A 25,648-nucleotide genomic window follows, 5' to 3' on the forward strand; every position below is an offset into this window, starting at 1 on the left:
AGCTCTCTGTAATGCCCTGGCCTCTCACTTTATCTCAAAAACCCAGGAAATCCTGTCCACCCTCTCCCCCCCTCCACCTCCTATTCCCTCTCAGTCTGAGCTTGCTGACCCTCTTTATACCACTCCACCACCCTCCTTCTCGTCCTTTCCTCTTTTCTCCCCTGATGAGCTCACTAGATAAGTCCGATCTATGATGGCCTCATCAAAACAGGTTCATCCCTGTTCCTCTAAAACCATCAAGGATCACATTGACACCCTTGCTCCAGCGCTTGCTGATTTTTGCAACCACTCCTTTGCCTCAGGATCCTTCCCCTGCGCTCTGAAGCACTCCCTTGTGCATCCTCTTCTCAAGAAACCTACAGCTGATCCCTCTTGTCCGGGATCGTATCCCTCCAGCTCAGAAATCTCTCCACTGGCTCCCAGTGGACGCTAGGATTAAATTCAAAACCCTCTGCATTGTCCACAAGGCTTTCTAGGGCCTGGGTCCAAAATACCTTCAGCTATCGCGAGCTCCTCGCTCATCTACTTCTAACTCCCTCAGGGTCAGTCGTTTTTCAAAGAAACAAGCTGGGGGTAGATCTGTCTTCGGCTGGGACCTCCCTCTGGAACAGCCTCCCTGCCACTCTAAAACTTGAAGAGAACCATCTCCGGTTCCGGAAGCTCCTCAAGACCTTCCTCTTTGCTTCCGCTTTCGCTCTCCCTCTCCCCTGCTGAACTGCTCTCTTGGCACTGTGCACCTGGCCACCCTCTGTCCCCTGGGCCCAGGTACCTGTTCACCCTGCCACCCTCCTGCACTGCCTCCTGGCCACCTCTTGCACTGGTGGACTGTATCTGTACCCATACAGTTCCCCACAACCCCATTTTCTTCTTTTTTCTGCACTTATCAGACTTACCCAGTCTGCTGCCTTAAACACAGCACTTTCTGACTGCACTACCACTGTTTATTGTCTCTACTATCTATTTATTTTTATTTATTATTATTTATGTTTCTTCTCTGCTCCGCACTTTCCTCTCTCCCCCTTCCATGCACTTTCCCACTTTCCCATGCACTTGCGCGTTCTCAATGTCACTGGGTCTAGTAAGATCATTTTGTTCTTCCCCGTTTCCCTCCCTTGCCTTGTCACGCTCTGAAACACTTTGTGTACGAGTGCGATATAAATAAATGATCATATATCATATCATAATGGCCCTGGTGATCCAATTGTTAAATGTGTCTTCTGTTGTATCTATGCTTGTATCGGCGGGATCTCTTTCGCTTGGGACGGTTGCATCTAGACAGTTTTTTGGAGCCTCTAGGTCCTAGCTCTTAAAGTATATTTTCTTGCTGGTATGGAGTATTTATTTCCTGGCCAGTAGGCGGTGTTTGGGGTGTGATGTGGAATGGTATCAAGTAGTGGTCCTCCTCACCATTGGTGTAGGTGTCACGGATGCACATAGTTCTTACCTGCAGAAAATTGCATCCAGGGTGTGTCCAGCGTCGTGGGTGGATCCCTTTACTATTTGCTTGAACTGCAAGGTTTCCAGGAGTGCGCAGAGTGAGTTTGCTGTGTACACATTTTCTGTTTCGAACCGCTAGTTTTGTTGTAAGAAGGTGGTCTTTAGATCAGGAGGAATACTATGTTGGATTGGTTGTGAGTTCTATCTTGATTAGGAGGATTCATAGTCTTCCGTGTTGGTTGTGATGATTCGAGGAGCTCGGTGTGTGTGGTTTTTTATTTTTTTTTGGGAAATTTTTATTTATTTTTTAAAAACATTTTTTGGGTATAGATGCAATTACGCCTCCTCTTTGGTTTTCTCTGTTGGCGTGTATTTTATAATTGTCAGGTATGCCTTGTTCTCGGTGGCGTTATAGTTGTCTGATAGCCAGGTTTCTCTAAGGAAGAGCACGTCTGTGCCTCCTTCGCTTACACTTAGGTCATTGATTTCTGTTGTTTTGCCATGAATCTGACGTTGAGGAGGCTGCAGTGTAATTTGCTTGGTTTCCCATTCGGGTTGTTGTTCGTATTGGTTGTTCTTACCAGTGTGTTGTTAGTTGGATTTCTGTTCCAGGTGAGTTTTCCCCGTTGAGTCGGTTGGGTGGGGTGGTTCTTTGTTGGTCAGTCTTTCTCAAGCAGACTGATAGTGGGGTTGGTTTTTTCCGGTTTGTTCTGGGTTGTAAATAAGGTAGCTACCCCTCTGTTGTTCCAGTCTTGGTGATATAGAGGGTGTAGAGTGTGATGGATTCCAAGTTGTCCCTTGTTCTGGTTGGGGTATTGTCCATGGTGGAGACTGGGTTGGAATGGTTTATTAGTTGTCGTGTTCCGTTTGGTGTCCTTGTTGGTTCTGTATTTGTGATGACTTGTTGGTTCGTTGTTGCTGTGCTGTTTCTGTTAACCATGTTGTCCTATGTGGACAGGTAGCAAGCAATGTAGTCTCTCTTTGCTCTGTTATTTGTATGTCTCCTTGGGCCATCTCAGATCTTTGTTGAGTTTTTTGGGGGCTGTGGGATCATGCGGGTCGGTGCCTTCCCGAGCGGTTTGGGTTTTCTTATTATTTCTGTTGTCTGTTCTGGCTCTTGTCTTTCTTGTGGCGAGGCATGTGTGTGGTGTTCCTTTGAATGGGCGCCCTCTTTCGGTAAGTGTTTTTCCTGGTCTTTTGTTTTTAGTCTTTGCTGTTTGCTGTTTGTGGTTTGTTGCTTGTATTTGGTAGGTTGTGGGTAGTTGAGATCTCGGTTGATGGTTCCATTTGTTTATTGCTTTTTTTCTTTTTTGGATCCTATGTTTTTTTTGTTTTGTTTTTTTCACTGGAGGTCCTTTTGCTTATGATTGTTGGATTATGCGCAAAAAACATGAATACTGTTTGAAGGAATACACGGGAATACTGGCATATATTGGTGCAGTCAGCATGGAAATGTATTCATTGTGAGGGTGCTGGCTTTCTGCTTTTGACTCGGATGGCAAAGGATTCTCACCCAGGGGGTGCATGCTATGTTTAGGCCTTTGGATTCCACTTTGGCCCAACATAGTCTCAAGCTTTACCCTTGCCACGTATATCATCCTACTAACTCTGATTTTCTGTAATCAACAAGTCCTCCCCAAATCATCAAGAACATACATGTTTCATTGCAATGCTCTTTAAGTAATCTAAACTAAAACAGGGATGATGTTAGCATATTCATTTAGTCATCCTCAGCTCTTCCCCCAAATCATCACCGACTATTCTGAGACATTTACTGATGACTTTAACAGTGTGATGACATCTGATGATGTGGGAATGACTTCTAGTGTAGTTCGATGGTCTCTAAAGTCATCCTTTTAGACCGGGGTTCTCTCAGCCAACTTTCATAACTACAATGTCAACTCCTCCTGAACTCTTCATGTACAGCTCAGTATTAGCACGAACACACCCTTTCTCCTCCTTTCCTTTCCCTTCCCTTCAATTGGCTATATAAACATTGCACAGCCTTGTGTGGTAGCACACAAGCCACTGAGTAACATTATAGTGATGTTACTTTATACCGTCCAAGATGATTTTCTTTTCTCTCTGCTAAATAATTCTGCAACCGCCACTCATGACACACCATACTCGCCAGTACCGGGAGTTTAGTTGTCTGTTTGCCTCCACGCATTCTCTGCAGTTTCCCAGACCAACCATGAAAAGAGTAAAGGGACACCTCGCACATCATCGGTCATCATTTTTCTGGTGGTTATTGTTTTTTACTATAACAGTCTAACGTGATGTTTTCATGGCCCTGCTCCATCTGCCCTCGGTGCGCTGACATCTAACTTCATGTTAGAGATCGAGGGCTGACCTTGCAGATGCACATGGCGGTAAAGTCGGGATGTGCACAATGCTGGATCTAATGGGCCCTTTGCCCTCATTATTGGCCAACACCTGAGTTATGTGTCTGAGACAAACTCAAGGGTGTGTAGAGAGGGTGAGGGACAATGACCTCCTGCCCCTGCAAGACTGTAATGCCATTGTCATATGGCAGAACGGTTGAAGAAGATGCTTGTAATCTTGGAGTGTTTATGTTCCGGGTGGAATGGGCTAAGGGAGACACTAAGCATTCATACGGATAATGGGAGAGAAACAGAAGGCCAGTGGCTGCGGCCCTTTGCTGACACATTGGTCATAATTCTTCACCAATAGTCCAGTGTTTATAATTAAGCTTTATAGACAGGTTTGAGGGCTGTAACGGGCGGTACGGGTCATGAAGACCAAGTTAAAGGCATGTAACAATGAGGGTGTTTTAAGTGTTTTAAGAGTCCCATAACACCTGGTATGGCCCATGGGTGGCAGTTCTATAAAACTATTAACATCTGTTGCCCTTGAAAGTATATATGTTACTAGTCAAGCCGCCTACTCTTTGCGACTGCCAAGGTGCATTGAGTACATCAATTTAGCCTGGTGATTGCAGGGAATTGGACTGCAAAGAGACGCTGTCATGCCGGCTGCATTGAAACATAGTGTTCTGAACAATCTGCTGGCTAGACAAACACTTCTATGGGCTGTACTGGTTCTTTTAGCCTACAGATTGTTCAGCGAGAGCACTAAGCTAACATTCCAAGGGTTATAATTCAGTTTTATAGACCTAGCCCAATGGCCATACCTGAGTTGTGGGCTCTGAAGACGGAGTTAATTGTCAGAGCACAGCAAGGGAATTTAACGAGGTGTACAAAGACCCATAATTCCCAGTATGGTGAGGTCTAAAAAGATTTCAAAGTCACTCTTCAAAATGTATAAGAAGTATTCAATGTAAAATTCCACCATAGTGGAGGCGGGGAAATAGCTGCAGATACACCCTACTCTGCTGGTAGCCTTAGACTGTTGTATTTAAAGCAATCTGTAGGATTTACTGAGGCGATATGACCTGAGGCGACAGTTGAACCCTGTCTCTAACAGCCCGCTGCCCAATCTAAGGGCACCATGCGATGCAAGATTCCCTTAACGCGGGCGGCAGCGCTGTTACAGTCAGGGTCGGCCCAACACTGACAGTCATATCGCCATTAGCACCTGTGAGTAACTACACGCAGGAGCTAAAGGTGAAGCAAAAATGTTAACAAAGAAGTAACTTATTTTTTTTAGTCCTGCAACGCCACATTGGGAACATGAGTCTGACTTCAGTGTTTATTATGAATCAACAATGAAGATGGACTCCTGATGCAGGCGCAGCATGGAGGACTGAAGAAAGGTATGTTTCTTTTTTTTAAATGTTAATTTAACTTAGCTTTTAGCACCTGCGTGTAGTTACACATGGGTGCTAAAGGTGGTATGGGGAGGTGGGAGGGCTCAAGAAAGGTGAGGGGCATGTGGCCACAGGGGAACTCAGAATACAGGCTTATACTAGAGAATATATCCCTTGTTCCGAGCTTCCTGAGTAGCCAACGCCCCGCCCAGGGTGGTAATGAATGGTGTGCTAATGGTTCCGATGGCATGCAGATTTATCAATGAGGATGCTTTCTCAGGAAGGAATATCCTCTTTCCCGACATTCCAGTGGTTCTCTTGTTCCAGTTGAATTCAAAGTACACTTCTCTCAGTGGGTAAAATGTTCTAGTGTTCTATGCTCCTCAAACTCTTCAAACCATGTTATTGATTTTACAGTATAGCATGGTTACAAAAATGTTCTTCAACTCCCTGAGCCCCTCCCTCGGTGGTGTAGATTGTGTCTTCGGCTGGGATGTGGAATGTTTTACAGAATGTCCAGAATTATGATTTTGTGCGGGCACCATTGCAGCATATGGTCACTTTGCAAATAAGCTAGGATATGTCCCCAGTCTTTCCGAAAGGCTTCAGGTGATCCTTGAAGTTTGTCATCCATTCAAGTGACCCGAATCGCCACACTTTTTGCAGGCAGTCCTAGATCGTGGGCGGGGTTTTTTTGTTTCCAGTTTTGGGCAATCATCAGCCATGCCGCTCTCACCAAAATCATCACTCCCCTCTGTTGTATTTTCATGTTGGACCCCTGACCTAGTTCCCACATTCCCGCCATCCATACCCTATCCCGTAGTTGGTCTGTTCCCTGCATCATTTTGCCTACTTGGGATTTCACCTCCCCAGAACTGCTGGAGGTTTGGGCAGGTCCATCATGTGTACCTCCAGTCCCCTTTTGTGGGGCATCCTCGCCAGCACATGTCGCTGGTGGATGGGTACATTGTGTGGAGTCTCTGGGGGGGGGGGGTTGGTGTAGTGCCACTGCAGTATAACTTTCTGCCACATCTCTTGCCTATATCGAGCGTGTTAGCTTGTGGACTATGCACCATGTGTGTTCCCATTGTTTCCTAGTGATGGGTTCGCCCAATGTTTTTTCCCAGTTTTTCATATAGTTCATGAAGCTCTTGTCTTTGGCAGTTTTTATAAATAATGACTGGTGTAGCTCTCTGCAGAATTCTATTATGTTAGAGGAGCTGATTGCTTTTGCAGATGTATTCGAGTAGTGAGATCCATCATTTGATGACTTTCTGGTGTGGGCGCCTGTATACAGAAGCATTCCCATGCTTGGGAATCGTTCGTGTGCTTTTTCACCTTGGGCTGGGTAGGGGTGCAATATTTTCGTGCGATTCACTTTTGGATTTGGGCATGAGCTCTTTGAAAGTTGGTTCCTTCTGGCGTTGTTGGTAACCGCTGGAGCCTTGAAACTCTTCAGGATCTGTACAACCTCCAGAGATGGAGAATTAAGGTGGTTTATCTTTAAGCTTGGAACGCCTCGAGCTGTACTTACTACCTATGAATTTAAGGCACTAAGGGGTGCTTTTGTATGATTGACGGAGCTTTCGTGACCTGGGAGGTACACACACTGCATGGAATTCACGACATACACTTATATCGTCACTGCTGCTTTCTTTTCCTTGGACAGGTATGGTAAAAAAGATTAGTCACTGCTCCACTTTAACTTCCTGTAAGGTGCTTGTCACGCTTGCTGAAATGTACTCTTCCAGTGTGCAGTAATTATCCACTCTGTTCCTATCATGCAATGAAGACATTATCGCCTGCTCTTGATTAGTCAGGGAGGGAAAAGTGACATTTCTTTTCTATGCAACAAGCGTCACGCGATGCTGGTGACGGTTTGCGGCAGGTGCCTGTGGCTGCAGTATGAGGTGTGAGGCGTCACAGTTGAATTTTGAAGTCGTGATGGTGTTAGAAATGGAAAAATGTTAACAGGGAACCGATTCTCAGGAGCGGAATGGGGGGCTGTAAGGGGCAGTGGAGCTTTGCAGTCAAGTGAAGACTGAACGTGAACAAGGCTCTCCACTTCACCCAACCTAATTTCATAAATATAAGGAGTATGGTTGTATCTTATAAACTGCACCATAAAGGTAATACTGCAAGCACCTGAATGACATTTTATGTGAGCATACAAATATCCTGTATGTTTTAGAATTGTACTTTAAACAATGTCATGAACAAGGATATTAAGCTTATTGTTTAGGATAAAGAAAATATTTTGCGTCTAAAACTATCAGACATTATGGAAATGACTGGGCAGATTTTTTAAATGGGGTGAATTTTGTGATTCACATAGCATTGACATGAAAGAATTCACGTATTTGGCAGCATACCACACCCAGTACTTACTCCGGGGGTTACCAGATGCATTCGTCAGTTTTAGCGCGTAATCTGAGGATTTATGCCATTCTGATGATCTGTTCCAGGCGTAATTCCCCAGTCTGTGAAGGGTGACCTGCTTGCCCTGTGGAAGACTACCTTTCTAACACTTCAGAGGCCGAGGAACCCTGTACCCGCCCTGCTGGGGCCGATGTTGCAGGTGCCTATGCTGCTTCCTTTTTGCCAGCGTGGCACTGCTGTGCAGTGCAGCTATCGCAAGCACGCGCCTCCCGGTTTTCTGCCGGTCTCCTCCTTGCAGCCAGAGGGAGACTCGGCGGGGAAAAGCCGATGCAGCTTAATATTTTTGCCTGGCTGGGGCAGGTTTTGATCTAGCCGCCATGGACTAACGCTCTGGAAAGAAACCTTTTCGGGAGCGCTTTTCTGGGGAATTCCCTGCCCTGGTCGTGATGGTTAATAATAAACGGCAATCCTTGTTTACATTCTCTGGAATGCATGCAGCCGAGCAGGATATGTGTAGGATTTGACCGATTTTGGAAGCTTTCACTGCTGGATTCTTTACCACACTCGTACATCTTTGTGAAACGCATCCAGCGACGTTATTTTGGGGTAGAAACATTCTCTTGAGGGTGCGTGGGTGATGTGATTAATGGCAGATATTGCTATTTCTTATTGCTTCACATAATAATACCCTTTTGCAGCTGGTCTTATTACTTTTGCCATTTTCCTATTTGAGAAACTGAATACTTTTCAGAGCGTATCAGAAGTACGAAGACTTCCCTATTCAACATGACCAGCCTCTCAGAGGGACCCGCCGAATGGGTGCTCCTGGTTATTCAGTTAGCACTCGCCCATTGAAGTCTCCTACAGGGTTAATGACTGATGCTTTTGCGGGGTGACCCCATTGAAATTAATGGAGAGGAAGAATATTTTGGCAGACAATGAAGGATTGTGGGTAGAGTAGTCACATTGAAGTATCTGGGCGGTGAACCAACTTGATAAAAATGTACATAGTACAGTAGCAGGGTGCAGGGCATTCTTTTTACTGCATGCATCATAATAGTTGATAGTGATAAGCTTGCTGGAGTGGACAAGGTGGTGGACAGGAAAGAGACCTGTGGGTGCAAGGACGGCACAGTCTGAAACTCATTTTGTACATTTACCGTTAATTATGTGCTCACGTTTTTAAGTTATTTATAATTGCAGTCCATGGAGGGATGAGTAGGTGGAAAAGATGATGCGACTGTATGTCCAGGGCCATTTGGTGGACAGGAAGTGCTTTTGAGAGCAGGCTTGAAGGCTTATGCAGTGGCTATGCTCTTGATATTGAGGTTAGGGAGATCCATAAATTGAGGGTCAAGAAGGAGGAGCAGGTAGCAAGAGGGAGGGAAGGGAATGTACAGGTTGCCAGGGCTTGGGAACGTAAAGTGGGGGTATAAAAAGAGGTAGACAGGCAGGGGTGGGGAAAGGCAGCCCATGAATGGATTTTAATACAAGAAGGAATTTGAAGAGCACCTGGTGTTGCATGAGGGGGCATCCTGCATGAAAGCAGTGGGCAGAGGGGGAGAATGATGGGATAGGTTGTAGAGAGGAGGCTGAAGCAGTAGCCAAGAAAGTTGACATAAGTCACAATCAAGATTTTAGTAGAGTTGTGGGGACTGAGCTTATGTGTAGAATTGTATAGCAGTAGAGAGGTTAAGGGCCTGATTAACAGAGCAATTTCCAATGCCATTATAAAACGCTTCTGTGATTTAGGTCCTAAGTTTGCTGTAAATGAGGACTCCAATGTGTTACAAGCCTTACGCAGAAGAGCGAGGACATCGAGTAGGAAAGATAACTGGGATTGATTGAGATACAGTTACACAATTAGTCTACCTGTACAGCTCATTTTCTGTAATGCCTAGCTGCACATGTATATAATATATTTACAAGAAGTGTATGTGTTCCAGGAAGTAAGAACTACAAAGAAAAAAAAAACTGCATAACATTCAGGATCTTGGTTCTCATCACTCGCTTCTGTATGTTGATTATATGGTCTGGTGAGCGTTTATTTCCAGATGGGTGCAAATTGGTTACTCTCCCAAAACATTGGGACTAGCAACTTACACTTGTGAAACCTGAAGGTGTCTCCCTAACCAGCTCCCAGGGATCTGTCATCCAGGTGGCCAGGACACAGCCATCGCTATTGGATCCAGTTCCTGGAAGTGGACTAGTGATGGAGGATCACCTGAATCGGGCGGGGGTCCTCGGGGAGTGGAAGTGGGACACCGATGGGTGAGTCGCGGTATCCCCCCTTTACCCCTTTGGATATTCTGAAACACTGCCCCCTTTCCGACACAAACACTTTCACACTACACAGACAACAGACTAACACCCGAGCCATTTACCTGACATGTCCCAACACAAGAGTTCGGCAAAGACAGGCAATTGACCTGAATCACACACACCTGATGGCCCTTTTCCCTTCCCCACAGGGATAAAAGGTGGAGCACGAGAGCACATTACGAGCAAGGTAGATTGCACAACTGGACGGCTATCCAGGCATGGTAGTTCAAGAGGAGGAGAAAGACGGCGCATACCAGGAGGGTGACAAGGAGACAAGCACCATTGCCCTTTCTGACCAAGGCCCGGGAAACCTCAGCAGAAGGTATTGTAAAACCGCGAACAATAGCCAGCGTGTGTTGCAGCAGATGTCAACGGTACACAACACCCTTCTCCGCTGATAACCAAGCAAGGGAGGGATGCTTGTCTTTTTGATGCCAATCTTGGCTCCAAAGAGGAACTAAGCCAAGCCGTTCATCACGACCGGTGAGTCGAGAGGAGAGTCAATAAGAAAACTAACTATGTTGAACGAAAAGTAGTGAACGGCTAATTGAACTTTGAAAGCATAAAGAGTGATTGATAAGAAAAGGGGGAAATGAGCAACAGAGGAGTCCAGCACCACATTGTTGCTCACTCAGGAAACTCTGGCTGATTACCCGATTATTGAAACTACCACAACCAGGAGGCATTGGGAAAGGCGAGAAGAGTGGTCAAAGTGGTCATACAGGGGACTTGTAAAATCCTCTATAGTCTTTTACCTACCGATGATTGTGAAGCTAAGGGAAATGAATCCTGCATCGCAAGAGTTGAATGAGAAAATGTACGATTGACAGATTGGCAAACGTGAACCCGATTGAGAGATGCCGACAAATGGGGGGGGGGGGTGAAGTGAAGTCCCAAAATACAATGTGTTGACAAGAGTGAACCCGGCAGAGGGATGTCCACCGTGAACTGTACAAAAAGACATATTTTATGAAAGTCACCAGATAAGTTCCATTGAAAGCCATAATGAACCCGACCAAGGGAGGCAAACAGTCAAGTCAGATCTGAGCCTGCAAGAGGGAGCTCCAAGGGTGAGAAGCCAACATCCACCTACCTGTGGGTGCAACAAATCAAAATACAAGAGGGAAAAGCCTTTAGAATGCATGATATGACAGAGGGAACCCGATAAAGAGAAGTGATATTGAGAGCGGTCTGAGTCTGGAAGAGTGAAGAACTGTCAACCAAATACAGAGAAAAGCTTTTGTTGAACTTTTTGTTTGATTATTTTAACTATCAGATCCTCGGAAAGCAGGAGAGACAACCTCCGAAGAACCTGATATTGCTAAGAACTTTCTAGGGTTCTGTGCCCAGAAGAGGGGGATCCAGAGCTGAAGGACCTCACTGATGTATCCGTGAAAAGGAACTCTTTGTTTATTATTTGAATACATCAGACCCTTGGTGGCAAGAGACTTTTTGATAGAAAAGAGACTTAACCACAGAGTGCCCTGATTGAAAGTGGAACTGTTGGCTCGTGATGGGGAAAGCTTGAGCGTGTGCTGTAGACCCACCTTGTCCCGTGCTGAAAACATGGGGAAGGGAGACCTCGAATACTGCATCCTGAACTATTTGTGAACACTTCTTCTTTCTTAAGAAAATTATTCCACACTTCTTTTTGTATTTAGCGTAAGGATTGGCAATCGGTTTTTCTTAGTATAGGCTCTTTTGTTTGACACAACGCCACTAGGACTGCCTTATTACTTGATGGTCAAAGCTTGCTCCCATCTTAGATTTAGATTAGGTGCTTTTTCAACCTACCTTTACAGTTTAAGAAACCCCCTTGAACTGTGATCACGTGTGTGTGTGTGTGTGTGTGTGTGTGTGTGTGTGTGTGTGTATTCTTGATATCATGCCTTCCTTACACACCCACCAGCACCATTGCAAAACTCCCTTGTAACAGATTCAGCTTAATTGCGTAATGCATCATGTGAAACCTCCTTACTGTAGCAAGGATTGAAATGAGAATTTGGTGACTGCGAGCTAAAAGTTGCTCCTGCATTATATATAATGCAGGAGCTACCTCTGGAGGATGAGGTGCTAATATATAGCGTGTTGCAAATGTAACTTTCGCATGAAAGTTAAACTATTAACGTATGACCTTCTATAATATGGCTCATTATGGTTTAAATATCTTCTAGGAGTTTCCTAATACTCCTTTTGACACATTCCCAAACACCGAGATTTGATGTCACATAGCTATGTTTCCATGGCACTTTTTGGCGCGGGTGTGAGGGAGGGTGTCAAAAGTAGCTCCTGGCAGCTGTTTGTTTCAAATTAACCAGGCTCTTCTAGGGTATAAGCAGGAGCTGAAATGCTCAAAGCTACTGCCAATTTCGAAACCTGCTCGATATAGTACAGAAGTGCTGGAACCCTTAAGTAATACCATCAGCTGGTCAATGTTAACCTCTCATTTTATGGCTGTGCACGCAACATCACTCGTTTTGTGTCTTTGCATTCTTTTCTTGCACAGTGCAGGAATAGCTTAAGGAGGTACTCTCGAGGAACCTTGGTTTCAATTTAGCGTGCTTACTTTGTCATGGATCCTGCAAGATGTTTTTCACTGCGCACTACCAAGGCTAGTGTGGACAAAGCACATCCTTCGTGAGGAATATGTAATCCTTCAGGAAAAAAAGCCATCTTGCATGTGGAACCCGAGGTTTTGAGTCCATGGACCAAAAAGAGATTTGTAAATGTTTATTTTCATCAAGTCCTCTTACGATTTATACAAACTTTACCTGTGCAAAACACACCCCAGAAGCATTAACTACTTCACAGTACTCTCGTGAACTATTTTTCTCAGACGATCCCACACGCATTGCTAAAGAATTTAATTCAGCAAGCTACAAGGACTCCACAGCTAGCTAGCTGTAAGGTGATCAGTATATGTCTGCGTCTGCTGGAGCCAGTTGATAGCAAAAGGAACAGTCGTTTGGGTTAGAACTCCACTAGAGCAGTTAGTTTTCCGTAGATGTGATATTTACAAATAAAAACACACTGAACAGCATTTCTGCCGCGTGTGTGTGTGTGTCTGCAACTATCTCGTATTCATGTTGCAATATGCAGGGAAAAAAATGGAAGTCCTACCTTCTGATAAACCGCATTAACAGAAGAGTTACATTTGATTTCTCTGCATTTTGAAATTAATGTGAGATGGGTGCGTAGAGCACACTCGACAAACCAGAAGTCCCCTGGCTGCATTATTCTACCAAATTCAGTTTCTTGTACGTCCAAATTATTTTTTGCAAGACAAAGCCTACCTAGGGTATATATTGAACAACCTTACCAGAGGTGTGCTTGTCTGGACTATTCTCTGTCTCAGCCAAGTGCCCCATTTTCGAGAACTTTACTGAATTTGAATTTGAAGACATTTCTGGCAGTGTATTTGTCTCAGAACGTTGCTTCCAGTGCCCAAAATCAATTGATTTCAAACAAGATAGTCTGATCGCTTGCATCAGTTGTTTTTGCCAGCAGCTGTGGGTTCTCTTTGACCTGAAGTAACACAATAGACCTTGTGCCAGTGTGCAGTTAAGTGGGGAATACAAGGGTGACTTGGTTCATGTCCCAGGATCTAAGACACTCCAGGCTCTAAATTACCTTTTGGTTGTCTGAGTAAAGACTCCTACAACTAAACTGCCAAGTCTCTCAAATCCCATCTGTGTCAACGCCACCAGGACCTATGTAATAGAGGCTATAGGGGTATCCCAATCTGTTAGGGCGAACTCTCAGAAATGTGCTAATTACCTTAGAGACCCCCAGCAACTTTGCTGGATTTTGAGGACTTGATTTCTTTTACCTGGAGAGAGTGAGACCCTTTTCCCACTCTTTCATGTATTTTAATGTGATTTTTGAACACTTTCTTTTTGGTTGTGGAGTCTGACAAACTCCATAGGCATAATTTTTTGCATTGGGTCACACTGCACCTCACACTGCACCTTCAGTGCAGCGACACAGGGAAGTCTGTCCGATTTCCCAAAGGTTTAAATACCTTCTCTGGGATAAACTACGGTTTCCTAGAGCAGTAAAGTGAAATTGACTTTACTTACATTTATAACTTTCTAGACCCAGCACACACTAGGGTTCAGGAGGGGTTACCTAGTATGCCCTTTGTATAGCTTCTCATGTAACATTTTTGTTATCCTTTCCTCATTGAATGGCTGGTGGCAGTGGTTTACTTTTTACTACCATGTTTATACTAACATTATAGGATTTTACCACAGGCTGCGTTCGCAGCCACGGTAAAGCACCCATGGGTGCCATTTTTGTCAAAATGGTTCTTTTTTCGAGATTTCTTTGTGGAAAGGTCCTTCTTGAGATTTACTCTACGCGCCAAACCAGGTATTGTCCCTTTTGTTAATTTTGTCTTTGGCAGGCTTCACGAGTGAAACCCACTTCTGGCTCCAGGGAGTCTGGCGGGGGCAGGAAGCGAGGGAGGTGCCCGCAACTCCCTGTGATTAGTCTTCTAGGAGATGATAAGAATGCACTCTTAGGTGATTGGCTGGCTGTCCGGCAAGCACAACCACACTGCTGGGTGACTGACAGCTAGGCTGGAATGAATGGGACCAAGCTGCATAAAAGGCGAGGCTTTTTGGCTTGCAAGGCAGTTGACCACTGGACGAAGGAATCCGAAGAACTTGACGAAGACGCCTGCTGCAACTCCTGGACCCTTGGTTTGCCCGGTGAAGCCCTGCTGCTGTGCTGAAACTCCAAATTCGTATCGACAGAGAAGCTGCCGCAAGGACCACTTCTCCCTTGGAGTTGGTGGGACCAATCGACTCCAAAGTAAGCCACCTGGACATCCTCTCAAAGATGGTCGAGTATCCACTGCAGTCGCTGCTGGAACCGGATAGCCAGGGAGAGGAACACCATTTTGTGTGTGTTGCTTTTAAGCTGGCCAAGAGCTCCAGGAAGATCGTCCGGACTCCCAGGAAGCCGGATTGACCGAGCCTGACCCCCCCCCACTCAACAGTGCGTGACCCCAGACGCAAGGAAAGCCCATCTCAACAGCCAGGAACTGCTGCGTTGCTATTTGCGGTAGACCAGAGGAGCTGAAACGCTGAACAGCCACTTGTTTGAAGTTTGCCGGTTGCAAGCAGTGAGGGTCCCATTGCAATGCAGGAGTCCCCAGAAGTCCCCCCTCTTGTCCCCAAGACTGAGGCCCAGGAACAGGGAGATCTGCAGAGCTCCACAGGAACAGAAGTCATCTGCTGCACTTTTTCTTCCACCTAAAGGTACTGTAAAGTCTAAGAACGTACCTCTTGTTGTGTAGCCACTTGTCCTTGTTGGAGACTTGCTTGGTTGCATCTGTAGAGTTGCTGTCACCTTCTTTACTTCACAAGCCTAATCAGCTTGTGACCCTACTTTTGATTTTCTTCTATTCTACCAAGACTTCGAAAAGACTTTCTACTTACCTGCAAAAAGTGCTTCACTTCACCTTGACTTTTGCTAACTTAATATTGGCTGGTCTAGGCTCCCTGAATGACTCTTCTCTTTTCTGCTCATGTGTTTTGCCTTCCTTCCAGGAAAGGGTTAACTGACTTTGCATTGGGGGTTGTATTGAAATTACTTACTTACTTAAAAATAACTGTATGAATACTTGTTTTATTCTGACCTCTCTTCTCCTTAACACTACTCCTAAGAATATTCTAAATGCAACAGTGATATATTAATGTCAACAGCAACCTAGCTATTGAAGTCACCTGAGGGTGTAGGTAGTGCATGCGTGTCATCCCAAATGGGTATTTGCTGATTTAGATAACTAAGAGTGTGTAAGTATATTTGTGTGGTGTTTTATATTGCTCCCTTCTGGCTTATTCTAACTGACTGATAAAATTAATAATCGTTTTTATCAAGAAACCTTGTGTGTAAGAGTTTATTTGAATACTTGTCACTGTGAATCTCTGTGTAACTCCCCTACAGCTCACAATGACCCCTCTTGACATGAGCCTGGCTGCTCCATACGCTACTACCTTTGTAGTGCAGAATTGATTGTACCAAGGTTGAGTTTCTATTGCCAGGAGGTCAGGATTGTGCCCCGAAAGGGTACTACATGCAATGTTGCCTAACACTATCGGAGGCTGAGAAGATTCGACACAGGCTGAACCATCTTTGTTTATGGTGTGGAACAGCGGTCATTAACTGGCGAGGTGTCCCCAGTGCCCTTCGGAACCAGTAGTCAAGTGACCGGCTATCTGTAGACGATGGAAGCCACAAGCCCGTGTCGGGCGATGAGCCTTCCATCTGACCAAACACCAAAGCTCCTACCCCTTGTTTCCTCTTAAGGTACGTAACCAGGGAAACCATATACCTAGACTTCTTGAAATTATTGCTCTAGTGGATTGCAGGGGATTAGGGAATTATGTGGACAAAACCTTTGCATGCATTCACTCCATTATTTTGATACCCAAAGACATGGGAATGCAAATAGCAGTTCCAGGTGGCACTCCTCTGGCTTCAGGTCTGATCGTCCAGCACACAGAAAGGATAATAATAGCTACAAATCAAGATCAGCAAGTCTTTGCCTTTGACATCATTAGGGTATCTGCGTATCTTGTGGTCCTCGGGCTTTGTGGCTTATACATCACAATCCGTTTATAAACTGTGGTACCTGTGCCTTGGTTTTTGGGTCCAATCTCTGTATTACCTGCAGTTTTATGAATACTGCATCAGTGACTGTTATGACTTCCACTTATACTTCTGTACTGGTACAGCAAGAATATAGTTGCCAAGACATGCATCTAGAACGCCAAGGTTTCCATAAGGTATTTAACCATCCTGAATTGATTACACTGACTCTCATTGGCCTATGACATCCTCACTCATTCCTTCAAAAAACCTATTCCTTGTGGGCGAATCTTCTCCCTGACTGGCAGTGAAAGAGGAGTTGCAGTGCTACTTGGACTAATGCCTTTCGAAAGGCTGTACCCTATTTTCTGAAACCGAGGCTCTGCTGTTTTTTGGGTGCTGAAAAAGGAAGTTGACCAGAAGGAGATCACTTACACAGGAAATATTGGAATTGCTGCATTCAACCTTTAAAATAAAAAAGTTTTAAAAATGTCTTTTACCAAACTTGACATACGATTTGCTTCACATCTGATCCATATCAAGGAGGGAGACAAATGGAAGACACCTTTTAAGACTCTTTTGGGGTAACATAAATATCTAGTCATACTGTTTGGCTTAACCAGTGCTTTTGCCGTCTTTCAACGATTCATGAATTCAGTGTTTTCTGAAATTTTGAGGATATTGGTCTGGTTATCTTTAGAGCATATCTTGGCATTCTCCCCATCATTGATTATCATAACCCCATTTAAGGGAAGTACTATCCAGACTGGAGGGCAAGCATCTATATGCGAAGGCTGAGCAGTACTTTTTTTTTATTTTTATTTTATTTTATTTTTTTTTTATTTTTTTTCACACCCAATCTACTTGTGATCAGCCAAACCGGTGTGCATATGGATGCCCACAAGTGCAAACCATATTAGAATGGAAAAGTCCACGCAATGTCCGATCCACCCAATGATTGCTGGGATTTATTATTATAATTTTTTTATAATGTTTTTTATAGTTTTTTTTTTTACATACAACATACCAACCAACAAACAGTAACTTACTAACAACTTCTCATACAACACAACTGCCATAGTCGGGAGTAGCAGCCAGTCTATGTTGACGCACTTTCTGTCTTGCCATGTTTCATACTCTTCTTCTTCGATGTCCATGCGGTTCAACCAACCCCAAGGTGAGTTCTCTGCTGCGGGCCATGTACCCTTGGCGCCTAGCATTGTCGTAGTGATACCTTACTTTCGTGGGCCGCACAATCATTTGTCTGTCTCCCCATCCTCTGATGTCTCTGTGCTGCTTTCGGGCCTGGGTGCGAATAATTCCTCTGCTAGCATGTCCCACTCCATTATTTTGATGCTATTCTCGCTTGTCCCTCTCTGCAGTGCGGTAGTCCATGCCATTGTTTCTGCCATTGTCCCTCTTTTTAGGTCTGCCCACCATGCCTCAATAATTGGGCCTTTGTTAGCCTTCCAGGATATTGCTATCCGGTGTTTTGCTAGGATGCTGATTAGGTCTTTCATTTTTGCCAAGTGCTCTTTCTGTGTGCCGCCTCCTGGGAAAAGTCCCAGTAGGTAGGATGCCAGTGACCATGCTTGCATTTGAATTCCCAAAGCTGCGACACTTACCTTTTATTTATTCCCAGAATTCATTGATTACTGGGCAGGTCCAAAACACATGCATTATGTCCGCGTCCTTTGCATTGCATCTTGGACAAAAGTGTTCAGCTTTGCTTCCTATTCTGAATAGCCTACTCTGGGTGAGGTATGCCCTGTGAGTGACAAACAATTGCATTTGCTGGAACCTTGCATTCCTAGAAACTTTCTTTATGTATTTTAGGGCTCTAGCGCACTCTTGATCCATAAGACCTTTCTGAAGCTCTAATTCCCATTTCTTTCTAGCCGGGAGCTCAGGGGTGTGTTGTAGTAACACGTACGGCGTGCCCACACCCCTCTGCCATGTCGAGCATTTCGTCTGTCCCCTCCCCCGTGCTCAGCTGAGGCCACCTCGTTCAGCGCTGACACCATTCTTCTGTAAAGCATGAATTGGCCCTTGTGTATGCCACTTTCTTCCATTAGGGTTTGGAATTCCACCCACTGGCCCTCACTCCATAGGTCTCCTATTTGGGCTATTCCTTTGGCCTCTCAGTGACATCTGTATATCTGGAGCGCTCCATGTTGTGCATTCACCATCACTGCCAGGGGGACATGAACCGAATAGGGGTCTGGGTTCTGCCAAGTTTTCCATGCTCTTCCACAGTGCAAGGCCAAGCGTGACCAGCATGGGGAGCCTCTGTGGTTTACGGTGTGACATCCATAAAATCTCCCTCATGTAGCGGTGTTTCAGGGCAGGTTGTAGGATCAGTGAATCTATGGAGATTTCGTCTTTTAGCCAATGCGCCACGAACTGCAGCTGTCCCGCCAGGTAGTACTATTTGTAATTCGGTACTTTGATCTCCCCTGAGTCATAATCCCTCTGCTGTGTGCCTAATGCTAGTTCTCCCCAAAGAAATTCCCTCACCTTTATGTTCAGCTGATTAAAGAACTTTTTCAGCATCGCGTAGGGCTCATTGGTGAAGTGATAAAGTAGGCGGGGAAGTACTATCATTTTTTTAGCAGTGCCGCTCTCCCCGGCATTCCCATTGAGAGCGTCTTCCAGAACTCCATGGATCTAGTAATGCTTTCAAGGGCCGCCAACGTATTAGCCTGATGTGACATTGCCGGATCATGGTGTATCTCTATCCCCATGTATCTGAAGGAGACTGGGGCCCATTTTATTCACAAGTCTGGCAGGTGGTTTATGTTTACATGCCTCAGTGTCGCAAGGGTGTATAGGGAGGATTTTTCTCCATTAATGCTTATTCTAGACAGTCTGGCAAATGCTGTTACTTCCTGTATTAAGTGTGGCAGGTTGTCCTCTGGGTTATTAACCTACAAGAGCATGTCGTCTTTGTATAGTGAGACTAAGTGAGTGTCGTTGTTTATGCATATTCCCATATCCTTATATTCTGACCTCGGTAGGCTGCCAGCGATTTCAGCGCCAGTATATAAAGCATTGGCGACTGCGGCCAGCACTGCTTTGTGCCCAGATATATTCTCCATGCTGCCGAGACATGTTTCCCAGTCTTGACTCTGACTCTAGGTTCTGTATACAGTAGCCTGACCCATTGCAGGAAGTTCATGCCCATTCCAAAGTGGCCAAGCACCCGTAGGAGCCAGTTCAGAGTCGAAGGCCTTGACTACGTCAAGTGAAGCTACTGCGCTCTGATCCTGTCTGTGATTTGTCTGGTCGATAATGTAGTGCAGTCTATTGCGGTTCCAGGTGAGGTTGCGTCCTGGAACGTACCCCGTCTGGTCTGTGTGCACCAATGTGTGTGACTTGTTTTTGCTTGTATTGTTGTGAGGATCTTACATCCTGGTTGAACATAGAGAGTGGTCTATATGATCCATAGTCTAATGGAGATTTTCCTGGGTTTAAAATGGGTATGATCAGCGCCTCTTCGTATATCTCCAGCAGCTTAGGTGCTAATGTGTCTTTGTATTTTTTTTATAGCCCATCCGGTCCCGGTGTCTTAGCTTTTGGTAGGTCGGCAATGACTGCTTTAATCTCATCTACAGTGATCGGGCCATCTAGCGCCTGTGCCTGTTTTTCCGTTAGTTTGGGCAAATCTATCTGAGCTAGGGCTTCCTGTATCTCCCACTCCTCCGCTCCCAGGTGAGGAGCATATAACTGCTTGTAAAATTGTGAAAACACCTGGTTAATATCCTCCTGAGTCGTGGCAATTTCCCCTGTCTCCTTACTGTGTTGATCGGGTCTCTACGCACTTCTTGCTTTTGTCAACCAGGATAAGAGTCTCCCAGGTTTATCACCTTCAGCGTGCAGCTTTTGGATATACTTCCCATAGTCCTGAGTCTCTCCCAGATGGCTATGCACTGCTGCCTTAGTGTCAACAGCTCAGCCGGTTCCGCCCCCGCCCGTCCCGCTCGCTTCTCTTCCTGTTCCATTTCTGTTCCTACGCTGGTCAGCTCCTCCAGTACTTGTCGTCTTAGGCCCCCAGACTTCCCTATCGCTTTCCCTCTGGCCACCACTTTGAAGGCGTCCCATACAGTTCTGACTCTGTCTACGCTGCCCGAGTTGCTCTCAAAGTATTTGTCTGTAGCTGTTAGCATGCGTTCCTGAAATTTGCTGTCCAGCAGTGCTTCAGCCCTCAACCTCAACATTGGAATGGGGGCTTTTGCGTTACTGTATTTCCATAGCGTTACTAGTGGGGCATGGTCCGAAAGGGTCCTTGCTTAGTACTCCATGTTTGTGAATTCATACAATGTTTCTTCCCCGATGCAGATGTGGTCCATCTGTGTGTGCGTGCCGTGTGGGGCGCTATAATTGGAGTTCCCTCGAATATCATTGTGTTTTTCTCCAAATGTCAACCAGCTGGAGCTGGCCAAGGAGTGTCTGTAAGCCCTTTGCTGGTGGGGCTGGCTACTTGAATTTTGTGTCTGACCTGTCTAACATTGGGTAGAGTGTACAGTTGTGCTCCCCCCACACCCCTCCCAAATGTATGCTGCCCCTCTGTATAGGGTGAGCTTAGGGCTGAGTGTTTTAAAGAAACCAGTTGCATTGTGGTTAGGTGCGTACATGTTTACAAAGCACACTACCCTATCTTCTAGCAGGACATGTACAGCTACTAACCTGCCCTCTTTGTCTTTGTCGACTGTTATGAGCCTGGAATGGGACGTTGGGAGCAATCCAAGTCAGTACCCCTCTGGCGTAGCGGAGTAGGCAGATCCATAGATTTTCCCACCCTACTTACTTGTTATCTTGGTCAGTCTCTCATTTGTCAGGTGAGTTTCCTGCAGCATGGCCACTTTTACTTTTGATCTGTTAAGCCATGAGTAAACTCTGTCTCTTGACATAGTTGTTTAGTCCCCGCACATTCCACATAGCTATGTTCATCCTTTCAGGTCTCATCTGTTCCTTCCTTGGCCTGGCCCACCTTTTCCCACTGGCCCTCCTTCTCCATTCTTGCTTCTGCGTCTTCCCTCCGCCCAGACTCCTTGCACTTCCTTCCCATGTTTCCATGTTCTTTTCGGCTTCTTGCTTTACCAGTATGGCATTCTCTTTGTGGGTGTTCGTTCACCTCCTCTGGGTTGGCTATTTGCGGCACAGGTGTTCGTTTGCTCTGTGCATTGTTTAATGAATCTCTTGTGCTGAAGAGTTCTCCCACCTCCTTCCCTACTTCTGAACAATAAACTTTAACTTTGAACAAACGCCAACCTCCCCTCCCCCGCTCAGGCTCCGCCGCTTCTCTAGGTTAGCCCCGGTTTCCCTGGGGTGGCCTTCCACAGCGCGATGACTTTGAACTGACATCTTGTATATCCTCAGCATTCTGGGGGGTCAAGCTCGCTGTAGCAACCATCAGTGAAGCCACGGGTAGCCCATTGGCATACTCCCTTTTTTCCTTTTAATGATCCTGGCCTTGAGTTCCCATTCCGTGTCTTGTTTCATTCTCTGTTTTGGATCTCCTTTCAGGGCTTCTTGTGTCTTCTCTCGTCTAATTTTGCTGGTGCGTTGGCATTGTTATTGCGATTTTTAAGCCTCCAGTTGGGGGTATGCTTTGTTGGCCCAACCAGGCGTGTGCTTCCTCTGTGCTTTCGAAGCAGTTGGATCGTCCGTTTTGTAGTACCTTGAGTTTGGCTGGGTCTAGCAGCATGTACCTGAAGTCCCTCTTTCGTGGGTCCAAATTGCGCTCGCTCGCCTCTGCACCTGCACTGTGTAGTCTGGATAAATTGCAATTTTTGAGGAACTCCTGGTGATCACGGCCCCTTCTCTTCAGAAGGGAAGGATCTTTTCCTGATCTTTAAAGTTCATGTTCTTGGTAATCATGGGCCTTGGTGGGGCTCCCGGCAGAGGCTTTCTCACTAAGGATCTATGGGCTCTCTACTGCGAACCCTTGCAACAGCTTGCTCGCCCCCACTTCCTGCAGCAGTAAATTCTCCATGTAGTTCGTGGGGTCTCTGCCTTTCTCTCCTTCGGGTAGGCTGACGATGCAGAAGTTTTTTCTTTGGGTTCTCCCCTCCACATCCTCGGCTCTGTGCTCCAGGGTCTTTATTCTCTGTAACATGTTTGTGATTGCGGTCTGGCCCATTGTTCAGTACTGTGTTCTCTTGCACCTGATGTTCCGCTGTGCCCATTTGTTCTGCCAGTGCCCTGACGTCCTGCCGCAGCAGGCCCATGTCCACTATCACTGCGTCCATTTTGTGCTCCAGCGCCGTTTTCAGCGCAGCTATTGCCTCTAGGATGGGGCCATCCTCCTGCCTCCCTGTTTGTTGGTCCAGGCTCGCCGTGTTCATGTCTGTGGAGGCATGCGGCTCATTTTCATTTTTCCAGGCGTATGTCTCCATACTGGTTTGCTTGCCCTTGCCCCGCCTTTTGTTTGTCCGGCTTCTTGTTCCCGTAGTTCTTGGGCTCGACTCTGTTGCTGGTCAGGTGTTAATGTTCCACTGCCCTCGGGGTTGCCGGGTATCTCGTGGGTGCTTACTCCCTTCTGCAGTTCAGACCCCATGGCTTCCGCAATCTGTTTGTGTGGGCTTGTTCTACGCAGCAGGCAGGTGGCGCCAGGTCTAGTCTCTACCGCGCAGCTGCTGTTCCGTGCTGGTGCACTTTTAGGCCCTCACTGCTGGATACTCTCGAATTGTCTCTATTTTTTTTCCCTTTTTGCCCCCTCTTCTGTTTTCGGGGGTGGGGGAAAGAGGCCCGGAAACAACGGCTGGTTCCCGCTGTACTTGTGTCGTAAGTGCATGTGTCTTCCTCCTCTCTGCGTGCCCCGCTTGTTGCGTTGCTTGTACCCCTCCTTGGTTGGTGGTATGAATGTTATCCGTTCACCGGGCGGCCTGTTGTGCAGAGTCAAATTTAGCAGTGTTGTAGTTACTCTATTGTGTCGCAATCTTGTTCTCAAGGTGACTCCAGCATTTTCTGCAACTTGCTGTAGCTGCAAGCCTTAAGGTGTCCCTCTTTGCGTGACTACCATCTTAGGTTCCGGGGGCACCCACGCTGAATTCTTAACATGCCTCTCGGACTGCACTGCACAGTGGGGCCTCTCCTCACTCCTTGCCGGTATCTCCTTGCCTCCGCTGCCGCAGGACGTCTCACTTCCCTTTCACACTCTGCCCGGGGCAAGAATTACCTCGAGGGTTTATGTCTTCCGTGGGGACAAGCCTCCACTTCGCCCTCCAGTGTCCCCTGGGTCTGGATCAGGGGGGCGGGGTGGGGTTCCTCTTTGCAGGAGGAGCACGCTGTTTTCAGTTTTTAAAAATGTCTTATTCAGTGCGCCGTGTTTGTCCCTGCCGCCCGGCCCCTTTATCACCTCTCGCTTGTGGTTCCTTAATTTTGCTGTCCGTCCCCGGGCGGATTAACAGTGGCCCATGTTTCTTGGCAAGCTTGGGTCACCACTCGCGTATTTTGTATGTGCCGCAGGTGGTGTGTTGTTGCAGCGTATCTCTCACGGTCCGCTCCGGCAACCTACTACTTCGTGCCTCCCTGTCTACTTTTCCCCTCTGCACGTGTGTAGATGGGACAGCAGGGGGGAACCAGCGCAGGGGCCGCTGCTCACTTCCAACCTCGCACGGCTCCTGTGCCACTTGCGCCTGCCTGGAGGTCCTTGCTCGCTCCTCCGCTGTTCGTGGCCTCCCTCGTGGGTGCTGGTGCTATCAGCTGGCTGGGGTCTTGCTTTCTCTTCCTCCCCTGACCTCCGTCAATGCAGCTTCCAATGCCCTCCTGCAGCTTCCAACGCCCTCCTGCAGCTCTGCATCGACGAACGACTGCTCTTGTGTTTGGTGCTTGCGTTGCGCTCCAGCTCTCTTTCCTCTGCCAGTTCTCAAGCACGTTTGCGTTTCTGGTCACAACCGCCTACTCGTGCCCCCTCCTACTCTGCTCCGCTGTTGCTCCTCTGCCATGTTAGCTCTGGGTGCAGTGGCATGCTTCGCTCCCTTCTTGGCATTCATTTTGAGTTTCCCTACTTCTCCGCACAGCGGTTTCTCGACTTGTTCCCTGGTATTTCCGACACCTTCCTTTTTTTTTTTTTTTTTTTTTTTTTTTTTTTTGTTCAGCAGGATCTATCGGGAGCTCTGCAGGTCTGCTTCCTCAACGCATGGCTTTTAAGCCACCCCCCCCCTCTCGTCCCCCCCCTGGGATTTGTTAATTATTTACATTTGACCAACAACTGGACCCAATGAACTTCAGCTGTTACAAGTCTCAACTACCTCAAGTATTTCTCTATGGGACAGTGTAGCTGAAAAGATGTTTTAGGCATTGAAGCATTCCTATACCAAGACTTGGCTCTAGGAGGCATCCTTCTCCAAAAGTAACGGAATACTGGATCCAAACAGAATGTTGCTTCTTATATATGCAAGTTATCTACCAGCGAACGTACTGCATTATAGAGGCCTTGGAATAGTGGAGACCTCACCTTCAGGGTACCCACTGTTTGGTCGAGATAGTTAAAAATCGTAGGAACTTTGCAAAATGTATGCACTGTGTTGAACCAGAAGAAGGACTGGGACTAAGATGTGTCAGGTTCAGTATGTTTATTAAATAATAAAAAGAAAATGTTTATTCTGGAACGCTCGTATCCTGACTTACCTTCTGCTACACGCCGAATATCCTGGGGCGCCTGCCGGCGTGCACTTACTTCCTGGAGGAGGAGGAGCTCTGCGCCGGTCACGTGTGTGGTCACGTGACATTTATCGGTTTCAGAAACAGCCCCTGACGCCCTAGCGGTGTGTTTATTCTGGAACGCTCGTATCCTGACTTACCTTCTGCTACACGCCGAATATCCTGGGGCGCCTGCCGGCGTGCACTTACTTCCTGGAGGAGGAGGAGCTCTGCGCCGGTTACGTGTGTGGTCACGTGACATTTATCGGCTTCAAAAACAGCCCTAGACGCCCGAGCGGTGTGTTTATTCTGGAACGCTCGTATCCTGACTTACCTTCTGCTACACGCCAAATATCCTGGGGCGCCTGCCAGCGTGCACTTACTTCCTGGAGGAGGAGGAGCTCTGCGCCGGTCACGTGTGTGGTCACGTGACATTTATCGGCTTCAAAAACAGCCCCAGACACCCTTGCGCCGTTCAGCCCGACTGCGGAGTAAAGGGCACTGCACCATATACATAAAGAGCTGTTTGGCTGCTGT

The 25,648-nt window shown here is 46.5% G+C and overlaps 1 protein-coding gene across 6 annotated transcripts in view; it reads left to right on the plus strand.

The window, feature by feature from the left end:
* Positions 1 to 25,648, plus strand: part of LOC138503961 (uncharacterized protein C11orf24 homolog) — a 606,597-nt gene that overhangs the window by 13,402 nt on the left and 567,547 nt on the right. For 4 of the 6 annotated variants that reach the window (XM_069624097.1, XM_069624098.1, XM_069624101.1 and 1 more), the window contains one exon: positions 5,068 to 5,173. The exons of the other annotated variants lie outside the window; for them this stretch is intronic. The gene's annotated coding sequence lies outside the window, so the exon portion shown is untranslated. Of the gene's footprint in view, positions 1 to 5,067; positions 5,174 to 25,648 lie in introns of those variants that run through there. 6 annotated transcript variants of the gene reach the window in all.

This window comes from Ambystoma mexicanum, chromosome 11 (genome assembly GCF_040938575.1).
Source record: "Ambystoma mexicanum isolate Mex_15411 chromosome 11, UKY_AmexF1_1, whole genome shotgun sequence".
In the NCBI taxonomy this organism is placed as follows: Eukaryota; Metazoa; Chordata; class Amphibia; order Caudata; family Ambystomatidae; genus Ambystoma; species Ambystoma mexicanum.